Here is a 15,157-nt window from a genome sequence, read left to right on the forward strand (position 1 = left end):
ATATGGTGTCAATGTGCTTCAAACAAAAGGTAAACTAACAGATATATATAGTGGCAGGAGAGGTACTTTGCCACCTGTAAGCTACACACGGGGTCCTGGTGGTGGATGGGAAGTGTGGATGGACCAGGTTCCCATCCATTTGGCCCAGACCAGGTCTTATAGGCTTCTTAGCCCAAGAAGCTGCTTCATCAGCCAGCACCTGGGTGCTGGGTTTAAAGCAGAGTCTCTCCCATTAGTCAGGGCTCCTGAAGGTAGTTAGTGTCCAGGTGATAGGCCTGCTAGGGACAGTGGAATCCTGAGGGCTGGGCCACTAGTGTCAGGATGCCGGGACATGAAGGTTTCCTTATTTAGTAAGAGGAAGTGAGGCAGGGCCTAACCTCCCTGGTTGTTTATACTAAAGACAGTGATCTTTTTTTGTATGTATATCTTTGTTTTTGAGCAACCTGAATAAAAGGTATTTGTTGTTTTTGCACATGCCTGGAGTCGGTCGCTGGTGGAATTTTTGTAGCAGAGCACATTCTAGCAAGACTCCTGTTACAAATGGCGCCTGAAGAGGGACCCTTCTGCTAGTCGTGTTACACGTGGCAGAGGACCCAACAGCCGCAAGGTAGCGGCACACATACCAGCGAACTCCAGACCAAGCTGAACTCGTGGGCATCAGTACCAGACCAAGGGTGTTGTGAGTAGTGGTTAAACCCAACCCCACGGGGTAAAAATAATGATATGTTTTGTTTAAACTGAATGTGTTTGATTTTGGTGCAAAGGTTTGCATTGGCAGCAAAGAGGTTAAACAGGGTGCATGGCCTGTTCTGTCTTATATGCTTTGCACCATTCATTGAAAGTAGCTGTGCTAATTTGCTCTAAGAGGTTGCAAGCAGCTGATAATTTATGACTGAATTTCTTTTCCAAGCTTATTTTTACCTGTGCCTGCAAAATCTTGTAATGGGAGTCTGGTGTCCCTGTTAGCTCATTAAGACCAATCAAGCAAAGTTGAAACCTTTTATAAATGTGGTTCTATTTAAATAGAGAAATTTTGTGGCACTATGTGTCCCAGCAATCCTTGAGTTCTAGTTTTAAGAGCCTGAAGGGAGAAGTTGTTTATTTGCACTACCAGTGTAAGGGATTTGTGACCACTATGTACATGCTACATTTCAGTGTTTGCTAAAAGCTTAATCTGTGCTAAAAAGTGTCGAAGTCAAAAATATTACATAAAGAGAACATACAAACTACACACATTTAAGTCACTATACTTGCAAATACGCGCAGCGAGCACAGCAATATATGGTAACACACGCATTTACACGGACATGCCACAGAGATGGATTCGACATTTATCTCATACAGTACATAATTATAATAATATCAAGCGCCAGACATCATGATGATTTAAAATTATATCTAATGAATTAATGTCATGAATGTGTATTATTTGAACGAAGCAAGATAGACCTGTCATATTTTCTATTAAAACAACCAGCTTAATGTGTAGATTAATTTGATACTTGTTATTAAGTTGTAGGACATTGCAACACGGAATTATGATTGAATGTATAAAAGCTAAAATCACTTTTGCTAGAACAATGGATTTTCCGAATAGAACAGTGGACAGGAAGCTCAGGCCAGCCCCTTTGGACGTCCCCAGGGCTGAGCCTGTTCAGCACATACAAAGGAACTGGTGACTCATCGTGAATCCCTCCCCCAGAAACTTGTTAACACATTTTGCTGGTCACACAGGAAGGTAGTTCCTGTTTTGGTCTCAGAGTTGCTGTAAGGTCTCAGAGGAAGATGGAGTCCCAGCATTACATTACGGAGAGAGAGAGTGATATGGAAAGACGAATTTATATAACTTAAGGATAATGGTATTGTATCGCTGGCATGTAACTGCATGTAACTGTATGTAACTGTATATAATTGTATGTTTTAACTGCTTACTGTGTGAGTGTAACCATGTAACTATAGGTATACTGTGCTTTGTAATATATATTGAATCCATATCCTTTTTAATAACAAATATATACATCAATGAGCTTTGGAACTCAGATAATGTGTGGGTGCATTGTTTTCTCTTATGGGATGCAGTGTTTTGCGATGTATAGCGCACATTCATGGGATATGGTAATAAGAGGTGCAGGCGTTTGCAATATATATTAGAGCTGGCATTTTAAATATTTGTGAGAAATCAATTTGGCATTCTTAGTTGGGGCTGGTCCGCGATATCACGTTCTTAATGATGCACTGTACATTATAAACGCGACGCTGTGGTCGATCAGCTTGTGATGGACGCATCATAAAAGCTGAGAAAATCATCATATCCGTGTGTATTGTTGTGTTATTAGTAAGACGCTGATATGATAATTCAAGGGACAATGCGTTTCTCATAATATTTAAGATGCAAAAATGTATTTTTATTGTTGCAAAACAAGGTTCAAATAAGTCATATTGTGTTTGATTCAGATTGGATTGCTTATCTGTTAAGTAGGGTTAAAACTACATTTAAAAGTTGCTGCATAGCCTTGATATAGTTTTTATTTTTAACTCAGGTGCTTTTATGATGTGTGATTTCTTTGTGACAAAGGAAGCCGCATGGTCTGTCCTCCATTTTGGACTAACCACATGGCCTGTCCACCATTTTGTGTAACCATCATGCATGTGGAAGGGGGAGGAGCAGCAGCCATTTTGGGAAGGTTATTTTCTAAATGACTGATTTTCACTGCTCAGAATAATCAGCTTTCCTTGGTCACATCAAACACCATTTATGAGTTATCAATGCATTTATTTAACCCATGCCATAGTCAATTACAAATAGTTTCAGCTGGCCTAGTGAGAGTTAAGAGATGAATACTTGATGTAAGAATTACACACAGATTAAAAAAAAAAGTTTTTTTTTCTTTTACCTCTAGGATTTAGTTAAAATCTGCTTGCTAGTTTAGGATAGCCATTGAAATGTTAATTAACCTGTCCCACTACCCTCTTCAACAGGCATATGAAGCTCTGTTGATATGCAAATTAGAAGCACTGAATGGGTAAATGAGTCTCATAGGAGACCAGTGAATGGTACATATATATAATTATTATAATTATGTGTATATTTATATCAGTGTATGTTCTGCAATGAATCATATCATTTAAATTATTGATTATTGCTAGAGTCATTATAGATCTGTGTGAAATAGGATACATTTGTTGCTATATAGTTAAAACTAAAATAACAGTGTTTAAGGAAGTAATATAAAGACACAAACGCAGGTCTGCATAAAAGTTTATACAGAACAAATTGTGTCTAGTGGGCAATAGTAGATAGTATTGCTCACATTTATAGAAGCTGTGTGATTTGTTTTATTGCGGACGCAGGGTTTTGTACCCGTGTCTCGTACAAAGTAAAGGACTGCGAACGCAGCGTAAGGGACACGCACGGTCGTGTGTTTGCGCAAAGTGCATAAGAATGCGGGCGCTAAGTACAAATTATACAATATTGTCGTTTAGTTCAAAGGTGGGATAGTAGACATTTAATACAATAGCACATAACTATCAGATTTCAAAAGCAGGTTACTCTAAATTTAGTTTAAAAACTGTATTGCCTCTGGGGCAAAGCTGCCAACCTGAATGAATCCAAATTTTTTGTACAGAAAAGACAAAGTGTACTTGAGAGAGTGAACGTAGGAGTGAGTGGAACTGAACCCCGGAAGTCGGGTCCCGTGGTAAATCAAGTAAGAGGAGGCTTGGTGGCGTGAAGTGGCTGACTCACGTTAATATAGATTGAAATACGCAAATCGTGAGGTGATTTGTAGAGGAGCGTGATAGTGCATTGTATTGCGAAGTATTGAAGTAAAAAGGTTTTTTTTTGGTATTACGCTCCGGACTGAGGGTCCCAGTTTGTACAACGACCCGTGGTTGTACGGCAGATAGGTAACAAGTACCTATATGCTGTGCGATTGGACCGCGCATTTGTGGGTGCGATATATATAGCACAACTGGATACCCCTTTATGAACTTTTGCATAAAATTGCGGTATCATTAGCGCTGTATAGAGCATACGCAAGTGTGATTTGTGTATAGGTGTATAGGGAGTTTTCGCTGGTCTCTCTCAGGAAATTCTCCAGCGGCAGATATTCACTGGAGTAGGTAAGTCACTCCTAAACACTTCCAGTGAATAGAAACCAGTTAGGGCCTCGCTGGGTACACGGTGGTCACTATTGGAGTGAGTTGTGGTACTCAGTGGAGATGGAGCGAGTGAAAGCGCTAGGTGTCTTTCACCATCTATCTGCGGTGTGCATTGGGGATTGCGTTTATTGGCAAAAAGTCCACGATGGGATCCAATTGCACAAGCAGTGGGCGTTTGGTAACTAGGGTTCAGGTTGAGGTGCCGCGGCCCAGGGGGTCAGCGAGGTTTATTATGTGTGAAAAGTATGGGTCACACACGGAGGCTTTTTGCAATGAATGGGTATGTATGACTGACAAAGATAGGGTACCATTCCCTAAAGTGGGAAGCTTTGAACAAGAGGTATTGCAGAAGTTAAGGATAAGAATATGTCTGATAAAACCCTGAAAACAAATGGTCAGACATACAAAGTGTTTAAACCTGTGACAGCAAGAGGGGTTGTTGAGTTTGATCCTAAGGTATTGCAGGTGGTATGTTTAAGCAAAGTCATATAAGACAAGAATGGAAATATAAGAACTGTTTGAACTTGTAGCAACAATAAATAAGTAGGAAAAAAAAAAAAGTAAAAAAAAAGAGATTGCAAGTACAGCGCCTTATGTAGATGTGGAAGCAGTTACGGCCAGAATACAAACTATAGAAAATAATAAAAATATGAAAAATATGACTGTAACCCATATATGTACTAATGAATGTTGAAGTTTTATTTAAGAGGAGAAGGTGACCTGATTGTTTTCAGACATTTCTCATGCACCCAGAGGAGTATCCAACCGGTAAAAGAAGAGCAGTAGCCTGTGGGGAAGTGGCTGAGACCAGTGGAACAGGTAAGTATGGTATCATTCGTGTACATATAAAGTAAACAAAAAAAAATCAAGAAAGTAACGTCAGAAATGGAGAAAAATCTGTCCGCACATTAGTATTTGCCAGTAGGAAAGCGGACAGAGACAAGGTAACCCCAGGGTATTTCTTTCAGTTACCATATAAGAAGTATTCATTCCTAGTAATGCCCCTAGTAAAGATGAGCTTGGAAATGTTTGTTGGACCATGTACAGACCCTTAATACAGGATGAGAAGGATTGAATGAAATACTTCGCATGACCTAGAAGCTTGTTAAACTTTTTTTTGTTTTTGTCTTTTGCAGAAATAGAAAACTCTCCATCTGGATAAGATTAGAGATGTGCACCGGAAATTTTTCGGGTTTTGTGTTTTGGTTTTGGGTTCGGTTCCGTGGCCGTGTTTTGGGTTCGAACGCGTTTTGGCAAAACCTCACCGAATTTTTTTTGTCGGATTCGGGTGTGTTTTGGATTCGGGTGTTTTTTTTCAAAAAACCCTAAAAAACAGCTTAAATCATAGAATTTGGGGGTCATTTTGATCCCAAAGTATTATTAACCTCAATAACCATAATTTCCACTCATTTTCAGTCTATTCTGAACACCTCACACCTCACAATATTATTTTTAGTCCTAAAATTTGCACCGAGGTCGCTGGATGACTAAGCTCAGCGACCCAAGTGGCCGACACAAACACCTGGCCCATCTAGGAGTGGCACTGCAGTGTCACGCAGGATGGCCCTTCCAAAAAACACTCCCCAAACAGCACATGACGCAAAGAAAAAAGAAAGAAAAAAGAGGTGCAAGATGGAATTGTCCTTGGGCCCTCCCACCCACCCTTATGTTGTATAAACAGGACATGCACACTTTAACCAACCCATCATTTCAGTGACAGGGTCTGCCACACGACTGTGACTGAAATGACGGGTTGGTTTGGACCCCCACCAAAAAAGAAGCAATTAATCTCTCCTTGCACAAACTGGCTCTACAGAGGCAAGATGTCCACCTCATCATCATCCTCCGATTCATCACCGTGTACATCCCCCTCCTCACAGATTATCAATTCGTCCCCACTGGAATCCACCATCACAGCTCCCTGTGTACTTTGTGGAGGCAATTGCTGCTGGTGAATGTCTCCATGGAGGAATTGATTATAATTCATTTTAATGAACATCATCTTCTCCACATTTTCTGGAAGTAACCTCGTACGCCGATTGCTGACAAGGTGAGCGGCGGCACTAAACACTCTTTCGGAGTACACACTTGTGGGAGGGCAACTTAGGTAGAATAAAGCCAGTTTGTGCAAGGGCCTCCAAATTGCCTCTTTTTCCTGCCAGTATATGTACAGACTGTCTGACGTGCCTACTTGGATGCGGTCACTCATATAATCCTCCACCATTCTTTCAATGGAGAGAGAATCATATGCAGTGCCAGTAGACGACATGTCCGTAATCGTTGGCAGGTCCTTCAGTCCGGACCAGATGTCAGCATCAGCAGTCGCTCCAGACTGCCCTGCATCACCGCCAGCGGGTGGGCTCGGAATTCTGAGCCTTTTCCTCGCACCCCCAGTTGCGGGAGAATGTGAAGGAGGAGATGTTGACAGGTCGCGTTCCGCTTGACTTGACAATTTTCTCACCAGCAGTTCTTTGAACCCCTGCAGACTTGTGTCTGCCGGAAAGAGAGATCCAAGGTAGGTTTTAAATCTAGGATCGAGCACGGTGGCCAAAATGTAGTGCTCTGATTTCAACTGATTGACCACCCGTGAATCCTTGTTAAGCGAATTAAGGGCTCCATCCACAAGTCCCACATGCCTAGCGGAATCGCTCAGTGTTAGCTCCTCCTTCAATGTCTCCAGCTTCTTCTGCAAAAGCCTGATGAGGGGAATGACCTGACTCAGGCTGGCAGTGTCTGAACTGACTTCACGTGTGGCAAGTTCAAAAGGTTGCAGAACCTTGCACTACGTTGAAATCATTCTCCACTGCGCTTGAGACAGGTGCATTCCACCTCCTATATCGTGGTCAGTTGTATAGGCTTGAATGGCCTTTTGCTGCTCCTCCAACCTCTGAAGCATATAGAGGGTTGAATTCCACCTCGTTACCACTTCTTGCTTCAGATGAGGGCAGGTTCAGGCATTTTTGGTGTTGCTCCAGTCTTCTGTACGTGGTGCCTGTACGCCGAAAGTGTCCCGCAATTCTTCTAGCGACCGACAGCATCTCTTGCACGCCCCTGTCGTTTTTTAAATAATTCTGCACCACCAAATTCAAGGTATGTGCAAAACATGGGACGTGCTGGAATTTGCCCAGATTTAATGCACACACAATATTGCTGGCGTTGTCCGATGCCACAAATCCACAGGAGAGTCCAATTGGGGTAAGCCATTCTGCGATGATCTTCCTCAGTTGCCGTAAGAGGTTTTCAGCTGTGTGCGTATTCTGGAAAGCGGTGATACAAAGCGTAGCCTGCCTAGGAAAGAGTTAGCGTTTGCGAGATGCTGCTACTGGTGCCGCCGCTGCTGTTCTTGCGGCGGGAGTCAATACATCTACCCAGTGGGCTGTCACAGTCATATAGTCCTGAGTCTGCCCTGCTCCACTTGTCCACATGTCCGTGGTTAAGTGGACATTGGGTACAACTGCATTTTTTAGGACACTGGTGAGTCTTTTTCTGAGGTCTGTGTACATTTTCGGTATCGCCTGCCTAGAGAAATGGAACCTAGATGGTATTTGGTACCGGGGACACAGTACCTCAAACAAGTCTATAGTTGGCTCTGCAGTAATGATGGATACCGGAACCACATTTCTCACCGCCCAGGATGCCAAGGCCTCAGTTATCCGCTTTGCAGCAGGATGACTGCTGTGATATTTCATCTTCCTCGCAAAGGACTGTTGGACAGTCAATTGCTTGGTGGAAGTAGTAAAAGTCGTCTTACGACTTCCCCTCTGGGATGACCATCGACTCCCAGCAGCAACAACAGCAGCGCCAGCAGCAGTAGGCGTTACACGCAAGGATGCATCGGAGGAATCCCAGGCAGGAGAGGACTCGTCAGAATTGCCAGTGACATGGCCTGCAGGACTATTGGCATTCCTGGGGAAGGAGGAAATTGACACTGAGGGAGTTGCTGGGGTGGTTTGCGTGAGCTTGGTTACAAGAGGAAGGGATTTACTGGTCAGTGGACAGCTTCCGCTGTCGCCCAAAGTTTTTGAACTTGTCACTGACTTATGATGAATGCGCTGCAGGTGACGTATAAGGGAGGATGTTCCGAGGTGGTTAACGTCCTTACCCCTACTTATTACAGCTTGACAAAGGCAACACACGGCTTGACACCTGTTGTCCGCATTTCTGTTGAAATACTTCCACACCGAAGAGCTGATTTTTTTGGTATTTTCACCAGGCATGTCAATGGCCATATTCCTCCCACGGACAACAGGTGTCTCCCCGGGTGCCTGACTTAAACAAACCACCTCACCATCAGAATCCTCCTTGTCAATTTCCTCCCCAGCGCCAGCAACACCCATATCCTCCTCATCCTGGTGTACTTCAACACTGACATCTTCAATCTGACTATCAGGAACTGGACTGCGGGTGCTCCTTCCAGCACTTGCAGGGGGCGTGCAAATGGTGGAAGGCGCATGCTCTTCACGTCCAGTGTTGGGAAGGTCAGGCATCGCAACTGACACAATTGGACTCTCCTTGTGGATTTGTGATTTCGAAGAACGCACAGTTCTTTGCTGTGCTTTTGCCAGCTTAAGTCTTTTCATTTTTCTAGCGAGAGGCTGAGTGCTTCCATCCTCATGTGAAGCTGAACCACTAGCCATGAACATAGGCCAGGGCCTCAGCCGTTCCTTGCCACTCCGTGTGGTAAATGGCATATTGGCAACTTTACGCTTCTCCTCCGACGATTTTATTTTAGATTTTTGAGTCCTTTTTTTACTGATATTTTGTGTTTTGGATTTTACTTGCTCTGTACTATGACATTGGGCATCGGCCTTGGCAGACGACGTTGATGGAATTTCATCGTCTCGGCCATGACTAGTGGCAGCAGCTTCAGCACGAGGTGGAAGTGGATCTTGATCTTTCCCTATTTTTGGAACCTCAACATTTTTGTTCTCCATTTTTAATAGGCACAACTAAAAGGCACCTCAGGTAAACAATGGAGATGGATGGATACTAGTATACTTATGGATGACGAGTGACCGACGACACAGAGGTAGCTACAGCCGTGGACTACCGTACTGCGTCTGCTAGTATAGAGATGATAATGATATAAAAAATATATATATATCACTACTGCAGGTATATATAATATAATGACGGACCTGCTGGACACTGTCAGCAGACTCCTAAACTACTAGTATGAAGAAGATAGAAAAAAAAACCCCACCACAGGTAGGTATACAATTATGGACGAGCACTGACGACACAGAGGTAGCTACAGCCGTGGACTACCGTACTGCGTCTGCTAATATAGAGATGATAATGATATAAAAAATATATATATATCACTACTGCAGGTATATATAATATAATGACGGACCTGCTGGACACTGTCAGCAGACTCCTAAACTACTAGTATGAAGAAGATAGAAAAAAAACCCCCACCACAGGTAGGTATACAATTATGGACGAGCACTGACGACACAGAGGTAGCTACAGCCGTGGACTACCGTACTGCGTCTGCTAGTATAGAGATGATAATGATATAAAAAATATATATATATCACTACTGCAGGTATATATAATATAATGACGGACCTGCTGGACACTGTCAGCAGACTCCTAAACTACTAGTATGAAGAAGATAGAAAAAAAACCCCCACCACAGGTAGGTATACAATTATGGACGAGCACTGACGACACAGAGGTAGCTACAGCCGTGGACTACCGTACTGCGTCTGCTAATATGGAGATGATAAAGATGATAGAGATGAACAAAAAAAATATAACACTACTGCAGGTAAATATTTATATAATATAATGAATGACGGACCTGCTGGACACTGTCAGCAGAATGCGTTTATAGAATAAAAATAAAAAAACACCACAGGAGTGTTTAACTTTTTCAGGCAGACAATATACTGGTGGTCACTGGTCAGTCACACTGGCAGCAAAAGTGTGCACTGTACTCCTGCTATAACTGCACCCCAGTCTCCCCCACAATTCAGCTGTGTGAGCAGTGAGCACTCAGCACAGTCAGATATACATAGATGATATTATCATGCAGCACACTGAGGCTGAGCACAGATATGGTATGTGACTGTGTATCGTTTTTTTTCAGGCAGAGAACGGATTATATTAAATAATAAATAAAACTGGTGGTGGTCACTAGTAACTATCAGCAAAACTCTGCACTCTGAGTACTCCTAATTCTCCCCAAAATTACTAAGTTAGTAGTAAATCAACTCAAGTGTCTCTATCTATTCTAACGGAGAGGACGCCAGCCAAGTCCTCTCCCTATCAATCTCAATGCACGTGTGAAAATGGCGGCGACGCGCGGCTCCTTATATAGAATCCGAGTCTCGCGATAGAATACGAGCCTCGCGAGAATCCGACAGCGGGATGATGACGTTCGGGCGCGCTCGGGTTAACCGAGCAAGGCGGGAAGATCCGAGTCTGCCTCGGACCCGTGTAAAAAGGCTGAAGTTCGGGGGGTTCGGATTCCGAGGAACCGAACCCGCTCATCTCTAGATAAGATCACTGGTAAACACTAATTTGGCAAATGGGAGGTGGCTGTCTTTGTGCAAATGGACGGGCTCAATAAGGCATTGAGTGTCAGGGTGCAGACTTCTTTGCAAAATTGGAAAGGTCACAGTAGCTAATCTTAGATAGTGTGCTATTGAACATCACAAGAATAGTGTTAGGCGCAGAGACCAACAGGTGGAGAGGTTGAGGACGGTAAGTATTCTGGCACATACAGGAAAGACCCATCAGTCCAAACCCCAGATCCCTAATGGTCAATAATATGTTACACTTGTAGGAAGGAAGGGCATTTTGCCAGAGATTGTAGGAGTTGTAGGACACATAGTCAATATAGATCCCCTAGACAGAAAACACAAGCCACATTATTAAACACATAGACGGGACCAAGGGACATATAGGAAGGAATCACGAGTCATATAGAAAACACAGATTCGGTTAATGGGAAGAACAGAATAAACGCAACTTACTAATGTTGCATTTCGCTGTTCTAGATGCATGTCCATCACAGGTAGAGAAAATTAACTCACAGATACCGGGTTCCCTATGAACTTAGGATGGACAGGACACTGGTTGGATGGCTGGGATAGTCCCAGTAGAGATAAGACACACAGAATTTTTTTTTTTTAAGGGGAGTAGACCAAGTAGAGAATCACTTCCCCGTAGTGCCCAATCCAGTTGTCAAATTTTTATAAAATCTTCTCCACCTCTACAAACTCATCTGTCACCAACCTCTATTCTGTTTCTCTACAGTTTCCTCTTCATCTTTTGCGTTCACACAGGGTGGTACAATACATGGACCCAAGTACAGTTCAAACTCCACATGCCTAGGTCCTTCAGAGTTCTGTCCGAACCCAGTATATCTCAACAGCACGATGACACCAGTATTACTGCAGTGTGCCTTGTCATGCACAAAGGGTGGAGAATGGGAATACTGGTGAAGGGAAATTTTGTATAGACACTGATATGCCTGTTGGTGAATGGCAAACCTGACATTTTCTTTTTCATTTTCTTCTTCTTTCTCTCCTCTAGAGATGTTTCTTTTTTTTTTTTTTTTGAGTTATGCTCATGGTACTCATGCACTCATTGCAAACACACGATAGTTAAATTAAGATACAAAAATCTGTGTTCCCTGCAGGAAGAGGCAGTCTGGAGGACAAAGGGGTATGGCCAGGAGTCCTCAGGACTGTGGGCAGGTGGACATGGTAAGCCAGTAGCCCCCAGAGCATACCTTCCAAGTCTAGCTGAGGTGGCACACGGTCTGACTCATTTAGGCAAAGAAGGTAGGTGCAGGCTGATGAGAGCCTACTGGTGTGCGCCAGGATTCTATTCTCATGCAGGTAAGAGAGCAATGACCTGTCTTGCTTGCTTGAGGAAGAATATTAGTAAAGCAATACCAACAGAGCCATCCCATATCCCTCCTGCAGACGGATCTTTTCAGGAAATACAAATCGACTTCGTACAGTTAACACCCTTTAGGAATTATTGTTATGTATTGGTGTGCACTGATGTTTTCTCAAACTGGGTAGAGGCATTTCCTGCCGCCACGGATGCTGCTGTGTTTACCGCAAAGGAAAATTGCGCAGAAATTTGTGTGTAGATAATGGTACCCCTAGAACAGTGACGTCCCTGCCCTAGAAGTAGGAGCAAAGCTTGAAATTGTACTATTGTGATCATAGATACTGCCACTAGTATTATGTAGCTTCGGAACCACTCCCAGATCTTTACTCGACGAATCACCCTCTTAGAAAAAAAATTTTGTTTTGGTATTTGTGTCTTTTTGGGTTGTTTTTGGAAGACAACCTCATGTCATGATTGAGCCGCACAATGATCATAAATACACCAATGAGGTGACAGTACAGTACCTTGTTGAGATGAGCCAGCATTTGAGAACTTGACAAAGAACTTGAAACTGTTGATTGCTGGTATGCCAAATGCTAACTGTCTTGATTGTGAACCTAGAGACTGTGTGATTGTTCTTACGCTCAGGTTGCCTAATAGACAGGTGGGAAGGACCATACCAAGATTTGTTGACAGCACTAAAGGTCGCCGAAAGAGAGACTTGGGTCCACTCGTCCCACTGCAAGAAGGTCGCTGACCTGGAGAGAACTCGTGACAAAGTAGTTTATTGCTCACATTCATCGAGTTTGTGAACTGTGTGTTCCAAGTGAACTGTGTGTTCAAAGAGCAAGGTGGGAGCAAAGTGAACTGTGTGTTCCAAGTGAACTGTGTGTCCAAAGAGCAAGGCAAAGAGAACCTCGTATCACCAGAGACTCTGTTCCGTGAAGACTGAGAGGCGGCACTGTTGAACACTACCTGAGCGTACTAAAGGACTGCAGAAAGACCAGTCATTGTAATTGATTTGTTATGAACAAGAGTTGTTTTTTTCTATTTCTCTTTTCTCTCTTTCCCGCTGACAAACATTTTCTTTCAGGATATTCTATTTTTGCAATGGTTTTTTTTTATGAGGAGTCGAGTGTGGGACTGGAACTGGTGCTGTAGGAAGGAGTGATTTCCTTATAGGATCCCAGGATTAGCCGATCAGTTTGTTAAAGTCAGAGAAAAATCAAAGTTCTAGTAGTTATGGAGTTCAGAGGTAATCAGGAACAGTCAGACAATGGCTATTCACACATTGCAGATAAAGAACTCATTAATATATGTGGAAGAAAGGTTTATGAGTGGCTCTCACTGAACTCCGAAGGTTTACGATATTTAGGAAGGACACTACTTATAACCCTTGTTCAATGATTAAACAGACCTAGCATATGTTCCAGAAATGGAAACAATGGCCCTCATTCCGAGTTGTTCGCTCGGTAAAAATCTTCGCATCGCAGCGATTTTCCGCTTAATGCGCATGCGCAATGTCCGCACTGCGACTGCGCCAAGTAAATTTGCTATGCAGTTAGGAATTTTACTCACGGCTTTTTCATCGGTCTGGCGATCGTAATGTGATTGACAGGAAATGGGTGTTACTGGGCGGAAACAGGCCGTTTTATGGGCGTGTGGGAAAAAACGCTACCGTTTCCGGAAAAAACGCAGGAGTGGCTGGAGAAACGGGGGAGTGTCTGGGCGAACGCTGGGAGTGTTTGTGACGTCAAACCAGGAACGACAAGCACTGAACTGATCGCAGATGCCGAGTAAGTCTGGAGCTACTCAGAAACTGCTACGAGGTGTGTAATTGCAATATTGCGAATACATCGTTCGCAATTTTAAGATGCTAAGATTCACTTCCAGTAGGCGGCGGCTTAGCATGAGCAAATCTGCTAAAATCCGCTTGCGAGCGAACAACTCGGAATGACCCCCAATGTTCAGAAAATGATAGGAATATGTAGATCATGAAAATTTTATATGTCACTGTCACGATTTGTTTGTGTCTTTTTCATCTACCCAGCAGAACCTCAATTAAATCCAAACATCAGTGTACAAAGACGTAGGTACATGTATGTGTGAAATGTTCGTCGCAAATCAGACATTATAGGCCAAAGCACTGTCCCAGCATACTCTATAGGTTGAATGTTGTCCCACACCCAACCAGTGGTCCTGTGACCGCCGAGTGCATATAGAGGATGTCTCATCCTTCTCCCTGTCTTCCCCAAATATAGTCAAGCGTCTGATTTGCGAAATGCATACATACTTGTGTCTAGGTCACCGATTATGGTATGAAATATTTTTTTCTTATATTAATAATTGATGGCAGTTATTGTTTACTGCCAAGGGGTGGACTGTCGAAGTCAAAATTATTACCTAAAGAGAACATACAAACTACACACATTTAAGTCGCTATACTTGCAAATACGCGTAGCGAGCACAGCAATATATGGTAACACATACATTTACACGGACATGCCACAGAGATGGATTCAACACTTATCTCATACAGTACATAATTATAATAATATCAAGCGCCAGACATCATGATGATTTAAAAATAAGATTTTACTTACCGGTAAAACTATTTCTCGTAGTCCGTAGTGGATGCTGGGGACTCCGTAAGGACCATGGGGAATAGACGGGCTCCGCAGGAGACTGGGCACTTTAAGAAAGAATTTGGATTCTGGTGTGCTCTGGCTCCTCCCTCTATGCCCCTCCTCCAGAACTCAGTTAGAGAAACTGTGCCCAGAAGAGATGACAGTACAAGGAAAGGTGTCAGGAATCGACTCACCAAGCCGACATCCGTCCGCCGCTGCGGACTCCGTCCTGGCTCCCTGCGGTCACCTGTCATCTGTGTCTCTGCCATGGGACGCCATCACGGGCCTGGGAACACTCCTGTGACAGCGGGCGTGTAGCGCGCCGCGTTCCCGCTAGGCCGCGGCATGGGCGCCGCCATGACAGTCTACAAACAGCCAGCATACAGCGGCCAATCCGGTGCTTGGCCGCACCCACTTTCCCTCACTCACCCAATCCCTGTGCACCAAGGGGTATATAAGAGACTGCAGGATCAGTCTGCAGGCATCCTGGACTTTGTGTCACTCCTGCGACC

At 43.5% G+C, this 15,157-nt stretch overlaps 1 protein-coding gene across 3 annotated transcripts in view; it reads right to left on the reverse strand.

The window, feature by feature from the left end:
• RGS19 (regulator of G protein signaling 19) overlaps nucleotides 1-15,157 on the reverse strand; it is a 324,046-nt gene that overhangs the window by 246,963 nt on the left and 61,926 nt on the right. The window lies entirely within an intron of this gene.

This window comes from Pseudophryne corroboree, chromosome 3 (assembly GCF_028390025.1).
Source record: "Pseudophryne corroboree isolate aPseCor3 chromosome 3, aPseCor3.hap2, whole genome shotgun sequence".
NCBI classification, from domain to species: domain Eukaryota; kingdom Metazoa; phylum Chordata; class Amphibia; order Anura; family Myobatrachidae; genus Pseudophryne; species Pseudophryne corroboree.